Here is a 15,668-nt window from a genome sequence, read left to right on the forward strand (position 1 = left end):
AATTTTCCCAATAATTCTAATAGTTAATAATATTCATATTTTAAATAAATTGTCCATGGGGTGTTGGATAGATGGTGTTCAGGTTCTTTATTAAGACACCCTTTGATGTGAAGTCACTAGTTCAATTCCCTTGGGGTGACCATTAATATTTTTAATAATAATTACTATTAACTTTTTCAAATAATTTGATATTATTAAAATATTTATCACATTTTCATAATTATAAGATAAATGTCATTAGACCCTATGTATCTTCATTATTATTTATAGTCTTCATTAATCTAAAATAAATGATATTTTAATTATTAGTATTCAACCGTAGTTATATGTATATATGACTTTTCATAAATATAATGATTTCTTGTATATTTTTTCATTTTCTTAGAAACCATCTAAAATAAATGATATTTTAATTATTATTATTCCACTATAGTTATATGTATATATGACTTTTCATAAATATAATGATTTCATTTATATTTTTTCATTTTCTTAGAAACCATGGATCAAATTTCTTGAGGTGCAAATCTCTTTTAGAGTGAAAAGAGAGTTGATCCCTCTTTACACTTAAGATGGATCTTTTAGAGTGAAAGGAGATTTGATCCCTCTTTATAGTTAAGATGGATCTTTTAGAGTGAAAAGAGATTTGATCCCTCTTTACAGTTAAGATGGATCTAAGTTGGTTTAATTATTAACGTTTAAATAGGCTATATTAAAAAAGAATACAACAGAAAAACCATTTTATTTTAATTTTGTTTGTTTTATTTTGACATTGTCAAAATGTTAAACATTACAACATCTCTACCATACTCACTAAAAACAGCTATTGGTGCAATTAAATCTAACCCAAATATTAAATTGGACAAACATTAAATTGGTGTATAAGATCTCTTCTTGTGTGAGATAAGAGATTTACTTATTGAAATTTATTAAATGTACTTATTATAACCTCCTTTAAATGTAAACTTGTGATTTAGAAAAGACATTTTTAACTATTTTTAAGCAGACTCAATTAATTAATTCAAAAACTTTAAATAATAATAAAATATATTAATCATGATTTCAAATCTTTCTAATATTTTAAAATATAAAATAAAATAAACCATCTCATCTCCCTATCAAAATCCAAATCCAGTGATACGCTATCAATACAGTGGTTTATACATTTTCTTTTCTATTAGGAAATACATAGGAAGCAAATACTAAAGAGTTCCCCATTAAAAGTAACCTCAACTCACTTTGAAAGCATTACTCAAAGAAAGGGCAAGCGCTATATGCTGACGATCAGATGTGTGTGAATTTGAGCTGAGGCTTGATGGGCAAATTGTTCTGAAATATGGTTTGAAAAATTTTCACAATAATTATTCTTCTTTATCAAAAATGTCACTTTAACCTTCAAAGTTACAGTGAACTATGCATAGTTCGAAGCGGCAGACGCTGAAAAATAGCTAATATGTTGAAAATAAAATAATGGTTAGTGCTTAATCGCCCGATTCAAAAAGCTAAATTATAGCTATAAGAAGTGCAAGTCATAATGAGCTCTGCATAGTTGTAAGCTGCAGATCCTGAAAATGAGCAGGCTTCTGTTCCAGTAACTAACAAGAACAGAGTTTCCTTTCCTTCGGAAAATTTGTGGGCCTGCCTGGTATTTTACATAAGCTGCTTCTATTCATAGTTGGGGGCTTTAACAAAAGATGGCATGCCAATGATAAAGTGCAGAACAGCAAACCCAACATGCCCACAGCGTTATATTTCCTGAACACACAATATCACAGAAACATTATTTTATTTCAAGGCTACAAATAAAGTCCTGCATACACGTATATCCCTCTATTTTCAGGAACCCCAGTTGAGTAGCCGGTGAAGTAGAGATACCGTAATAAAGAATACAACACACCCAAAATGGCGCATGGTATAGGGTGCTGCAAGTTGAAATATCCAAAGCCAAAGTGATAAGTTTGTAAAAATGTAAATAATAAGTAAAATCAAAGTGTTTTTTGTTTTTTTTTTTTAATTTAAATCTAAGATAATCGGTAATTGGTGAGAGTTATCCTGAACAGACCAAGGATCAAATCTAACTGGCTGCCACTATAAACCTAGGCTACGTGCAACAGCTTGCAAGCCGCACAATAGCACGAAACTTATGCCTCAACAAGAGCTGAGACATCCGCTATGGGGTCGCCTACTCTTCTAGCCAAGACACAATAGGTCATATATATACTCAATGAGATTTGAACCCTCATCTCGTGGGTTTCACTTATCTTGTTTAGGATCATTTGGACTAATTCCCATTCTCGGATCCACCCTTGACCATTCAAAAAGGTAATGATAATGGTTTGAAAGTTTAATCTCAACATAGAATCAGAGTTTTGGCCCAGATTCAATTCCTCGATTTAGGTGTGTGGGGCGTGTTGGATTAGTCAATCACATGGACTAACCGTCACTCTGTCATCCACCCTGGGACCACTCAAAAGTAATAATAATGGTTCTATAACTTATCTATGTTCCTTCAGAAAATATTTTGATATTAGATGTAGGTGGTGGATCTCATGTTCATCTCGTAATCTTATCTCAATTGCTTATTCTTTGGAATATCTCAATTGCTTACTTCTAGAATATTTTGGAATCTCCTAACAAGAGTGAGGTCAATTTAGAATATTTCATAATTGAAGGACAAGAATGAAGTGCAATTCTGTCTAATTCTGAAATATTCCCAAAATCTACCATCTTGCTTATTCTTTGGAATATCTCAATTGCCTATTTCTGGAATATTTTGGAATCTCCTAACAAGAGTGAGGTCAATTTATAATATTTCAGAATTGAAAGACAAGAATGAAGTCCAATTCTATCTAATTATGAAATATTCCCAAAATCTACCATCTAAATAAGTTCAAAACTAGAACTCCAGTCGGCGCAAGGCATAGGCTATGGCTTTCTATTCTTTGAGCTCTATGAAATGAAAGACACTATTTTACTTCTATTCTACCAGCATAAATTTTCTTCAAAACCAAACACATACCAACAATATCCTTCAAAACACAGTAATGCCCCCAATTCACTTGAATAGAAACTTCTTGGAAACAGAAATAGAAACTTCTTGGAAACAAAAGTTCTTGTGGATCCATGGTCAGCCTGTTAGATTAGAGCATACATAACACACAACGGATTTATACTTAGAGACATAAACGGCAATAGCAGAGAATAATTCACAGAGACATACAAATGGAGAAACAACAAGATTATTTAGTCAGAAACAACGGAATAGATAAAACAATCACTGGAGAACAGAAATCACTTTGCATTACATAACAAGCTTGAGCCATGGCTTGCTTTCCTTGGCCAAAGAAATTACAAATTTATAGAAGCAGAAGAAGGATCTAAAATCCTGTGTGTGATTCAGATGGAGATCTGGAATGATCTAGAAACCATTGACAGTGTAGGAGGATCTAGAATCCCGCATGTGATTCTAGAAACTAATGGCAGTGTAGAAGGATCTAGAATCCTGGAGATCTAGAAATATCTGATCTAGAATCCTCCGTGAATTTGGCTTCACACTTAACATTCTCCCACTTGAAGCCAAATAAGAGTCATCAAATCACACCGAGTCCTACCATGCCTCTACATAACTCATGTTTCTTTTGTGGTAGAATCTTAGTGAGCATATCAGCAGGGTTCTTATCTATATGGATCTTTTCCAAGGATAATTTTTCTTCCTCCAACACATGCCGGACCTAATGGTACCTTAAGTCAATGTGCTTGGTTTTTGAATGAAATGTTGGGTTTTTCACCAAGTGAATGGTACTCTAACTATCACAGTATAACACATACTTGTCCTGCTTTATTCCTATCTCTCCTAGGAATCGCTGCATCCACAACATCTCTTTACAAGCTTCTGTTGCAGCTATGTACTTTGCTTCTGTTGTAGAGAGGGCTACTATTCTTCGTACCCTTGACACCCAAGATACTGCTGCACCTACAAATGTATACAAATAACCTGTAGTGGACTTTCTGGTATCCATATCTCCGGCCATATCTGCATCTGTAAATCCTTCAAGCACAGTCTCATCTTGACCAAAACATAAACAATAATGACTAGTACCCTTGAGATACCTTAAAATCCATTTTACTGCTTGCCAATGTTGTTTGCCTGGATTGGTAAGGAACCTGCTCACTACTCCCACTGAATATGCAATGTCTGGTCGTGTGCATACCATGGCATACATTAAGCTGCCAACTGCTGAAGCATAACGAATTCTGCTCATCTCTTCTTTCTCTTTGTCATTACTAGGACATAATTCAGTACTCAACTTGAAGTGGGCTGCAAGTGGTGTACCAACTGGCTTGGCATCCTTCATATTAAACCTATCAAGCACCTTCTTGATATATTTTTCCTGTGACAGCCACAACCTTTTGTTTTTCCTGTCACGCATAATCCGCATGCCCAATATCTGTTGTGCTGGTCCCAAATCCTTCATTGCAAATTTGCTACCCAAATATTTCTTCAACCTATTGATCTTATTCTTATCATGCCCAACAATCAACATGTCATCCACATATAACAATAATATGATATATTTTCCTTGATCATACCTCTTGATATAGACACAACGGTCAGCTTCCAACCTCTGAAAACCATGTTCCAACATGAATGAATCAAATTTCTTGTACCATTGTCGAGGTGCCTATTTCAACCCATAGAGACTCTTCTTCAACCTACAAACAAGGCCTTCTTTACCTTTTTCTATGAAGCCTTCTGGCTGCTCCATATAAATTTCTTCCTCCAATTCACCATGAAGGAAAGCAGTTTTTACATCTAACTGTTCACATTCTAGGTCTAAAGCAGCAACTAGACCAAGAATGACTCTAATGGATGACATTTTAACAACAGGTGAGAAAATTTCAGTGAAGTCAATACCTTCTTTTTGGGCAAAATCTTTCACCACCAGTGTTGCTTTATACCTCTCCTTCTTTTCGTCACCTTCATGCTTAATCCTGTACACCCATTTGTTTTGTAGAGCCTTTCTACCTTTTGGGAGGTTTACCAACTCCCAAGTTTTATTTTCCTACAAAGAGTTCATTTCTTCTTCCATTGCTTTCTTCCATTCTTTACTGTGCTCGACTTTACAAGCTTCTTGAAAGCAATTAGGTTCACCTTCATAAGTCAACAAAATATAGTTTGAAGGAGGATACCTTTGTGAAGGCTTATGAGGCCTAGAAGATCTACGAACCAACTGTGGTGGTGCATTATCAGGTTGAATCTCCTGTAAAGGTTCCTGCAAGATTTCTTCTTGTTGTTGTTCATTATTTTCCACTTGTTGTTCTTCATGCTCCTGAATTTGTTGTTCATTTTCTTGTATTGGTGGCATGTTTTCTTGCTGCTCTTCAAACCTGTCAATAACCTTCTTAACCTCCAACTCACCTACAGTCCTCTTGAACATTTCTGAATCATTAAATATAACATCCCTGCTTCTAATAATTTTATGTTTGACTGGATCCCATAGACGATAACCAAGATCTTCATCCGCATATCCAAAAAAAAATTATTTCATAGATTTATCATCTAGCTTAGTTCTATTTTCTTTGGGAATATGTACGAATGCTTCACATCCAAAGATTTTCAAGTGAGAATAATTCAAATTCTTACCAGTCCAAACTTCTTCAAGGATACCACAATCCAAGGCTGTAGTTGGAGATCTATTTATGCGGTAGCAAGCGGTCCTGACTGCTTCAGCCCAAAAATTCTTCTCAAAACCGGAATTGGACAACATACTTCGCACATTTTCCATAAAGGTGTGATTCGTCCTTTCTGCGACACCATTTTGTTGAGGAGTACCAGGCACAGTCTTCTCATGCTTTATGCCAAACCTGTTACAATATTCCTTAAATGCATTTGAGCAATATTCTCCACCATTACCTATTCTTAAACACTTCAGCAATTTGTTAGTCTCTATTTCAACAACAACATGGAATTTTTGAAATATTCCAAACACTTCACTTTTATTTTTCATAGGATATGCCCAAACTTTCCTAGATGCATCATCTATAAATGTTACAAAATATGATGCTCCTCCTAATGATTTGATGTTAACAGGCCCAAACGCATCTGAGTGTACCAATTCTAACACATTTTTCTTTCTATCATGGCCACCTCTAAGGAATGAAACCCTTCTTTGTCTACCATATATACAATGCTCACAAAGATCAAGATTGTAGGATTTCAAACCTGGCAATAAATTTTTATCAACAAGGATTTTTAAGCCCTTCTCGCTCATGTGACCCAAACGCTTATGCCACAGATCTATTGAATTTCCTTCTTTTGTGACAGCAGCCAAGTCTGATTTCCTATCAGTGTCTTCAATGTGTATAACGTTCCTATCTTGGGTCCTTTGGCCACGACCAATGCACCTTTGCTAATCTTCCAGCCTCCTTTTCCAAAGCTTGTCGAATAGCCTTCATCATCCAGTCGTCCCACAGAGATTAAACTCATGCGCATTTCTGATACATGCCTGACCTGTTTCAACAATATATCTTGTCCATATTTCATCTTGATCTGCACATCTCCCACTCCAAAAATATTGAAAAAATGATTATTCCCCAAATGCACTCTATCATAATCACCGGGATTATATGAAACAAAACTATCTTTGCATGGGGCTACATGGTGAGATGCCCCAGAGTCAAGGATCCAATCAAAGCTACTGCTAGATGTATATACACATGCATCCTCTACTAAAACAGTAAACAACACATCACCATCTATGGCTACAGCAGTAGTCTCACCTTCATTTGTGCTGGATGACTTGTGATTTGTATTGGACGGTCTTTGATCCTTTTGTTCTTTCTTCCAGAATCGACATTCTTTCTTTATGTGCCTGGGTTTTCCATAATGAAAGCAGATGATCCTTCCTCTCTTTGATTTTGATCGGCCTCTCGATCTTGAGCGCCCTTGTCGGCCTCGATCCATTCTCCTACCACGATCAGCTAGAGCTAGAGCCTCTCCTCCCTGGTTTCCGCAATTGACTTGCATCGCAGCTCCTCATTCATTAAACTGCTACTGACATCATCAAACTTCAAGGTCCCTATAGTTGCTGAAGTGCTCATAGCTACAATTAAATTTTCCCAACTGTCTGGCATAGAACACATTAGCAAAATAGCTCTAATTTCATCATCTAAAATGATTTTAACAGAGGCAAGCTTATTAGTAATAATATTAAATGCATTCAAGTGCTTAGCAATTGAAGCACCCTCTTTCATTTTGAGATTATAAAGCTTCTTCATCAAGAACACTTTGTTTGATGTCGTGTTCTTCTCATATAGATCATGGAGCTTCTTCCATAATCCTTTAGCCATATTTTCTCCAGACACATTGAAATACACATTCTTTGCTAAATATTGGCGGATTGTTGCAATCGCCTTTCTATCTAGCTTATTCCACTCTTCATTCGTCATCGATGAGGGTTTCTTTGTTGTGCCCTCAATCGGCAAATAATGATCCTTTAAAATCAGTATATCCTCCATCGGTGGTTTCCATAGGGAAAAATTAGCCCCACTCAACTTCTCCATATCTGTAACTGTTGGCTCCATTTTCAATCAAATTCACGCCCCAAAACACAAAAATTCTATTTTAAAAATAAAACTTTAATTATTACTCTTTAAAAATAATGACCTTCCTCCTTTTAGAATACCATTTTCAAAATTCCTGCTCCTTTTTAAAATATACTTTTCAAAATTCCAACATATAATTATATATGTTTCATAATAAATATAAAAACATATATAATGTTTTAACCTTTTCACATTTCACACATACATATGTTGGTTTGAGAAAAAAACTTGACGTATACGTGCAAGCTTGATGTAAAAAAAACTTACGAACACCACGTTTCAACTCCAATCTCCACGGATCTCCACTTTTCAAACTCCAGCAACACGTTTCAACATAGATCCATGACCTTGTTTTTCTTGCAGCAACTGTCTTTTAGTTCCAGCATTCCTCAGCTATTTCCTGGATAGATCCTTCAACAGCTCCAGGGGTAACAACCAACATTTTAACGAACGCTGCCAGAGCAAGGCGATGGCACTAAGCGGCTTGCACGGTGGATATTCGAACCTAGCTCTGATACCAGTTGTTAGACCAGAGCATACATAACACACAGCGGATTTATACTCAGAGACATAGACGGCAATAGCAGAGAATAATTCACAGAGACAAACAAATGGAGAAACAACAAGATTACTTAGTCAGAAACAACGGAATAGATAAAACAATCACTGGAGAATAGAAATCACTTTGCATTACATAACAAGTTTGAGCCTTGGCTTGCTTTCCTTGGCCAGAGAAATTACAAATTTATAGAGGCAGAAGAAGGATCTAGAATCTTGTGTGTGATTCAGATGGAAATCTGGAATGATCAAGAAACCACTGGTGGTGTAGGAGGATCTAGAATCCTGCATGTGATTCTAGAAACTAATGGCAGTGTAGAAGGATCTAGAATCCCGGAGATCTAGAAAGATTTGATCTAGAATCCTCCGTGAATTTGGCTTCACACTTAACACAACCAAGCCAATTTCCCAGTTCGAGGGTACATAATGGATACTGCACATCTAGTCTCTTGTGCAGCAGGTGTGTAACATAACAGGAGGATGGAAACTACACCCCACTTCTACAATTACTGCTCCAAAGATGAATCACAGCCACATCTCCTCAGAGAAAATAAACTACAACCAACTTAAATAAAAACACACATTAATACAGTACCTGTAAGCCACCCAAAATGTGAACCACAAAGAATGCAGGCATATTCTCCAGACAGTTCTGATGTCCTCGCTGTAACCAAAAAATCAATAATTGGTCAAACATAGAAATACACAGTTAATATTAACATTATCCAACCCTAATTTTGTCCAGAAAACTAACGAGAAAAAATAGACGACATTTTTTAGGAAAAAGGAGAGAGATATAGAGTAAACAACTTGGATGAGAACAACTTATCAGATTTGGCAACAAAAGAGCTAAATATTAAAATGCAAAACAAACCTGAATACAGTTGAACATGTTTGCATCCTTGTTCTCACTTTCAATGGCGTACAATTTCGAGTAAGGGACATTATATCTGCACAAACCAAAAAGGAAAAAGAACACATTGTGGGCCAATTCTTTGACTTCAATCGTTGTTTAGGCTAGGGATTACTACACCTGCAGATAAGTTGTTTATAGGCGAGAAGGGTATCTTTATATTTATCGTAGATTTTGAGAATATTAGATAAGTTGTTTATATGCGAGAAGGGTATTTTTATATTTATTATAGATTTCGAGAATATTAGATAAGTTGTTTATAGGTGAGAAAGGTATCTTTATATTTATTATAGATTAGATTTGAGAATATTTCAAAATCTAATCTCTTTTCTAACTATCAAATTCAAATTCTAAAAAGATTTTGATTCTAATCTAATTTCTAAATTCTACCAATATTTCAAAAATTTGTATATAGATTGATACCCTAAAATATATACATGCAATGCACATGTTTATCCTTACCTAAATATTTTTCAAACCATACTAATCTAAAAATATTTCATCCTTCAAAATATTCACATCTGAGATTATATATTTCTTCAAAATAGAGAGAAACTAAATGTTAAGCAATTGCAACATAATTACTCATATCGTTTTCTAGCCTTTCCGACCTAAATGGCCATCGAGACATTGAGCACTGAATATGCCACAATATCCAAGACTACCCACCCAAATGCAGGAGGTAAATCAACTGTCATCCCTGTAGCTTCACCTACCAAACATATCACGCACTTTCAGAGTAGCATAAATAGTCAACACCCAATGCAAATTCAAACAAAGCCCCCATAAAATTCAGATGAGGCATTCATTTTTACTTCTGCCATGGCATTCAAGAGCACGAGAGCTCTGAAATAACGAGATTAAACCATATTGAAAACTGAGAGTTTACCGAATTCAGAATTGGGGATTCTTCGTGTAGCTGCCAAATTTCAGAAAACCAAACAAGGATCTCACCCAATACACTAACTTCGACTTCTATATATAGGGGTGCAGCTGCTCTTCCGGTTTGATTTAGTCAGATATTTCTTGGTGCCTTTGTCCCCAGGCAAGAAATATTGCAGGTACAACCAGCTTGAATGCTTCCAAATTTGTATAGAAGAAGAAGAAATTATTTTAACGTCCACGAGGCTAAAGATAGCCTATGGGACAGACTAACAAACAATAGAATAAAGAAGTCTGTTGGGTTGGGACGAAAGAAAGAAACTATTACCCCTTGTCCAGAAATTATGTGGACAGCGACCCAAAAGAAGCTGCTTTCTGCCCCGTTACAAATAGATCTCTACTCGGCAATAGATCTGTCCGAAATGATTTTATATCATTGTGAGATGAGTGGGCTCATCTCATAACATCTGCTTGATGTATTCAACCTTTTTTCTGTCAAGCTTCAAAATAAATGCTCCCATCATCTTGACAAACCCCTCGCTAAATAGATTATCCCAAGAGCTAGCTGCCAGCATATCTGCTTAACTTTCCCTGTTGTCTTTGAAGGCCTCACATTCTAAAATGAAATGTTTTTCTGTTTCCGCTTTTCCCAAAGAACAAAAAATGCATACTCTTTCCTCCCGCACTTCCTTTGGCCTTTTCCAATGCAAGGAGTTGATGAGAATTAGCCCTTAACTAAGCAATAAGAATTTTGGCTCTCTAAGAGATATTAGCCTCTATGTATGCTTTTGGTTGATGACTATGAGTGGGATTAAACACTTCAATATAGTAATTTTTCTTTCTTCTTAGCTCCTTATCCCAAGTACATTTCTGGAACTTTTCCACAACAAAAGCTTTTATCTCTTTGTTGTTTATGGGACACGCGTTCAAGTAAATACCCCATTTACTAAACCATTTGTTATTTTGTTGCACCCAAGTTTTCTTTGCTCTTGCACAATCTATCATTAAAGGTAACCTTAGCCCATCTACCCTCTTCCATTTGCTCAACTTTTTTTAAATACCTTATGAATCGCACCATAGAAATTGCTTCAATAGGAGCAGTACCTGTTTCACTTAACAAGATATCATAAGGAACTGCACTTTTAATCTTAAATTTGTTTGTAATCAAACACTTTTGAATTTTCTCAATTTGTCTCCACTGCATGTCAAATGTACTGCTAGCCCACAGTTCACAACCATAGAGAATCACTGGAATCACTAGAAGCCCAAAAAGAGTTTGAGTGGTTTTCCAATCCCATAACTCTGCCTCTCTACACCTATTTTGAAAAGCATAAAATGCTTTCCAACCCCCCAAAGTTATTTTCTTTCTACAACCATTCCAGCTCAGATTTTTGTTGAAGTCAATTCCAAGGTATTAGTAATCCGCAACTTCTTCCAGAATGTTTCCTTCAAAGTAGAACTTATGCTGGTTATGTTTTCTTTTCTTAGAGAAGACCACTACTTTCATTTAGTTGATATTGACTTGCATCCCCACACTTCTACAAAAATGCTCAAGGGATAGTAAGTGCTCTTGCAAACCAAGAGCCAATTTAGCAATCAGAATAAGGTCATCTGCATACAAAAGAAGCCTTATAACAAACTTGTCCAAATAGATACCATCACCCTCTTGCAATTTTAACCACTCCTCAAGCTTGTCGATATATAAAACAAAAAGGGTAGGAGACAGTGGGCAACCTTGCTTGACCCAGATATCGCTTCTAAAACTTTCAGAAATTCCTGTTGAAGTTCTGATTTTGACTTTCACCTCTTCATACAACCTATGCACATCTGCTCTCAAATGTTTAGGAACCCCAAGTTCCTCCATTTTGTGCCAAAGCTTATCCCTAGGAACCGAGTCAAATGCTTTTCTGAAATCAAGAAAGCAACAAAAGAATTCTTCCTTTTTCTCCCAAACTTTTTCAATGATGTGCCTTAAAGTTATACAATGATCAACTGTGGAATGTTTAGGTCAAAAACCTGCTTTCCCTTTAGCATGCTTATTTCTTTCTTCTGCCCACTTGCTAATTTTTTTTCTAGGATGCTTCCAAATAGCTTTGCAAACAAAGGGTTTATCATGATGGTCCTATAATTGGAGGGATTATTGACGTCGCCACTCTTGAAAAGAGGTATTGCTAGACTAGTTGTCCAATCTGTGAGGAGCCCTTGTTGTATGATGTTGTTGAAGATTTTTGTAATGTGAGGTGCAAGAATCTTTGAGCCCCACTTTAGATATTCTCCTTGGAGTTCAGCTAAGTCTTTTGCTTTTCCAACACCCAACTTCTTGATACCCATCTCTACCTCTTGTACCGTGAAGAGTTCAGTATCAGTGTTGACCAAGGGGGGAGGGTCAACCTTGGGAACCTGCTCATAGAGTTGTCTTGCATAGTCAAACCATTTAGAAGCTGTAATATTATTTCCAATTTGTATCTTTTTCGGTTGGAGCTAATTCCAAAATAATTTGGGATTATTTTTCCCAAGGAAGATTAATTCTTCCCTCCTTGAAACCATGAAATCGACCTTTTTCTTGCTTAGCCACTTGTAAGCTTTGAACTTTATGTTATCCATGTTTGACTCTTTCCACATTCTCCTTGCCTTTTTGCATTCCTTATCAAACCAAGCATTAACCGGAAAGCAATTTGTTTCAGACTTCTTAATTTTTGCTCTTTTTCACTTTGCAAGTGCACATTGAATTAAATGTGTTAATTCATGACTATGAAGGCTGTGAATTGTAATTTTATCCTTCTCGAAGAGCCTCTCTAACATCATTTTGAAGGTAATACAATTTTCTGGAGTCAAAAGAATTCTGCCCCGTGGGAGATTTTGTTGGACATGCTGAATTTTTGGCTCTAATTGTTTCTTTCCAATCCAAGAGAAACATAAATAAATTGGCTTGTGATCTGATTTCAAATCCCCCAACTGATCTCCAATCAAAACTTCTTCCATTTTCTCACACAAACCATGCGATCAAATCACATAATCCACCACACTTGCTCCATTGTAAGTATTGCAAGTGAAATTACCAGACTTTTCCCATCTAGTCAAGCCATTGCAAATGACTAAATCAAAGGCCCCACATAGAGTAAGCAATTGTTCACCAAAGAGATTGCAGCCCTTGTCCTCTGAAATTCTTTCCCACTGATGATTACTTTCTTCTGTAAGCCAAATAGGGTCACAATCATCTTTACAACAAAGAATGCTAGTTTGCTCACTTGTAGTCCTAGCATTGAAATCACCCACTATAAGGACTTCACCGAGCTGCGAATATGTTGAAATATCCACTTTTAAGGCAGCAAATGGGTCTTTGTGGTCAAGCCCTCTACCTTTGTAGATTTTTGAAACCTGCGGCGCAAAATAGCATGCTGCAATTCTGATATGGTTTCCATTTTTTGATATTTTAAACCAAATGAATTGCTTATTTGAGTCTTCTTTCTCTAACTGAATGAGACGACCTTCTTTCTCCCTTACTAAAACCATGATACCCCCATGCCCTTTTCCATTCCCTACTACCTTGTTCCACATTGCCATCTTCCAAGATCCTTCAAACAAAGTTTTCTTGCACCCTTCATGCTCATGTGTTTCTATGATTCAAATTATGTCTCTATCTTCCGCAATAGGACCTAACCCAGGTCCTCGTCTCCATGGGTAACCTCAGTAGTTCCAACAAACTAATCTTAAGGAAACCTGGGTATGACTTGATTGCTATTTATTTTGACATGCAAGACTCACATTTGAGTCTTTGTCCCTGCTTTCCCATACTGACCTTGCTTTCTGATTACATGTTGAAGAGTTTGTTGCCTCTTCTTTATTACCATCCTTCTGCTTTGTTATGGAAGGAGGTCCAAATCGCGCTATCACAACTTTGCCTTTATAAATCCATGCTCTCTTTCCTTCATCTCTTGTTGTCCCAACCTTTAAAATTTTCTCCCTTCTTTCCTCTTGTTGTTTTACAGTTAAATCTTCTTCTAGGAAAAAACGAGAATCCCTCAAGAGATGTTTCTTGCTTAGAATGATATATTTATCACACAAGCTAGGCATAATGACTTTTATGGGCCTGGCTCTCTCCCCATTAAACTTACCCACCCTCCATGATTGGCATATTTGTCCTTGCCATAACAACTTGTCTTTCAAGAAGCCTCATGCAAGGTCAAGAATACATTCATTTTTCCCATAGTCTTTCACCCCTTTATTAATTATGTTTGTTGTCGTATTTTGTGTTTCCTTGCCTTCACTATCTTGTATGTTGTCAACTTGAATATTTGTTTCTCCTTCTTTATTAGCAGAATTGCTAGTAACTTGAGCCCAAGTTTTGGAAACTTTGGTGGAATCTCCTTTCATTTCTTCTCTTGCTTCTCTTCATGGTTGTTTATTTCGGCAATCATTTTCCCTTTATCCTCGGATGATTTCACATTCACCACCTTTGTACTTTCCACTACAGGTTTCTTTATGTTTTGCACATCCACCTTCATGTGTTGTCATTCTGTCTTCCTTATCAGAAGAGCTTCTTATAGCAATGCCACTTGTTCTTTTAAAAATTTATTGCTTTATGCTAAAGCTTTGTTCTCAGCTGTTATTATATGAATTTTATGATCTATTTCCTGCCCTTTAGATTTTAAAACCTCCAACCTTTGTTTTGCATTTAACAATTCTTTCACATAAATATTAGATGACCAGGTGAGAGGTGTGGATGTGGGACTATATAAGGCAGAATCATCAATAACTTCTCCTTTGGACTTCTTGTTGCCACGTGCTTGTAGAGGAGATTTGTTTGGGTGATTTTTGCAAACAGCTCAAGTACTTTTCTTTTTAGACAGTTTCTTCCTTGTTTGCTCCCATTTCAGGTGGGCTATTCTTCGTTTTAAAATGCCCCGATATTGTTTGGCATTGACCCAAACGCACTTCCCAGCTTTGGCGGATGAGGCAATTTTCACTTGTCCTAAATCATTTGTCTCCACCTGTTCTAAAATTTCTTGTTCCTTTGTCATGTTTGAATGCATTTGCTGCTCCTTGCTCGTTGCTCAATACTTTTGTTGCATAAAATCTCCCTACTCTCACATTGCTCACTGTTGCGCACACTGCTCACACTGCTCTGCTCATACTGTTGACCACACTGCTCACACTACTGACCACACTGCTATGCTCATAAATGCCCTGAAAATTTCCACTGCATTTTTCCGCTTTTGTGCCAGCTTCTCCCTTCGATACTGAACCAAAAATTCACGGGTCGTCTTCTCTATTGACTATTGGTAATTTTTCCAGAAATCTAGCATATACACCGCGTATATATCCTAAAGTTTGTGGTAGAGTTTGATTGACTAAGATTTTTGTATTTTAACCAGCTTTGAAAGGATCGATTCATTTCACATGACACCAATAGTCTCGTTAATGGTATTTTCAGATGAGGACACTGTGTAAAAAAAAATTATTTTATTTTTGTGTCCACCACCCGCCAATATATTGTAATTGTCTTAAAAGTAACTAAATTTGACTTTTGTATTAATATGTGTAATGTTTCCGGAGTAGGTAAACTTTTTTTATTAATTTAAATTATACAATTTCAAAAATAAAGTAAATTATAATTTTTATATTATCCAAAATGAATGATTATTTTAAAAATAAAAAATTCAAATTAAAAATTATTTCACATTAATTTGCCACATAGTGTTATTTGCCT

At 36.1% G+C, this 15,668-nt stretch overlaps 1 pseudogene; it reads right to left on the minus strand.

Annotated features, from left to right (window-relative positions):
* Positions 1-1,595: 1,595 nt before the first annotated feature.
* On the minus strand, positions 1,596-9,839 carry LOC149222509 (uncharacterized; annotated as a pseudogene).
* Positions 9,840-15,668: the final 5,829 nt, after the last annotated feature.

This window comes from Pinus tabuliformis, chromosome Q (assembly GCF_031772625.1).
Source record: "Pinus tabuliformis cultivar Carrire ecotype Pingquan chromosome Q, CPIR1, whole genome shotgun sequence".
NCBI lineage: Eukaryota > Viridiplantae > Streptophyta > Pinopsida > Pinales > Pinaceae > Pinus > Pinus tabuliformis.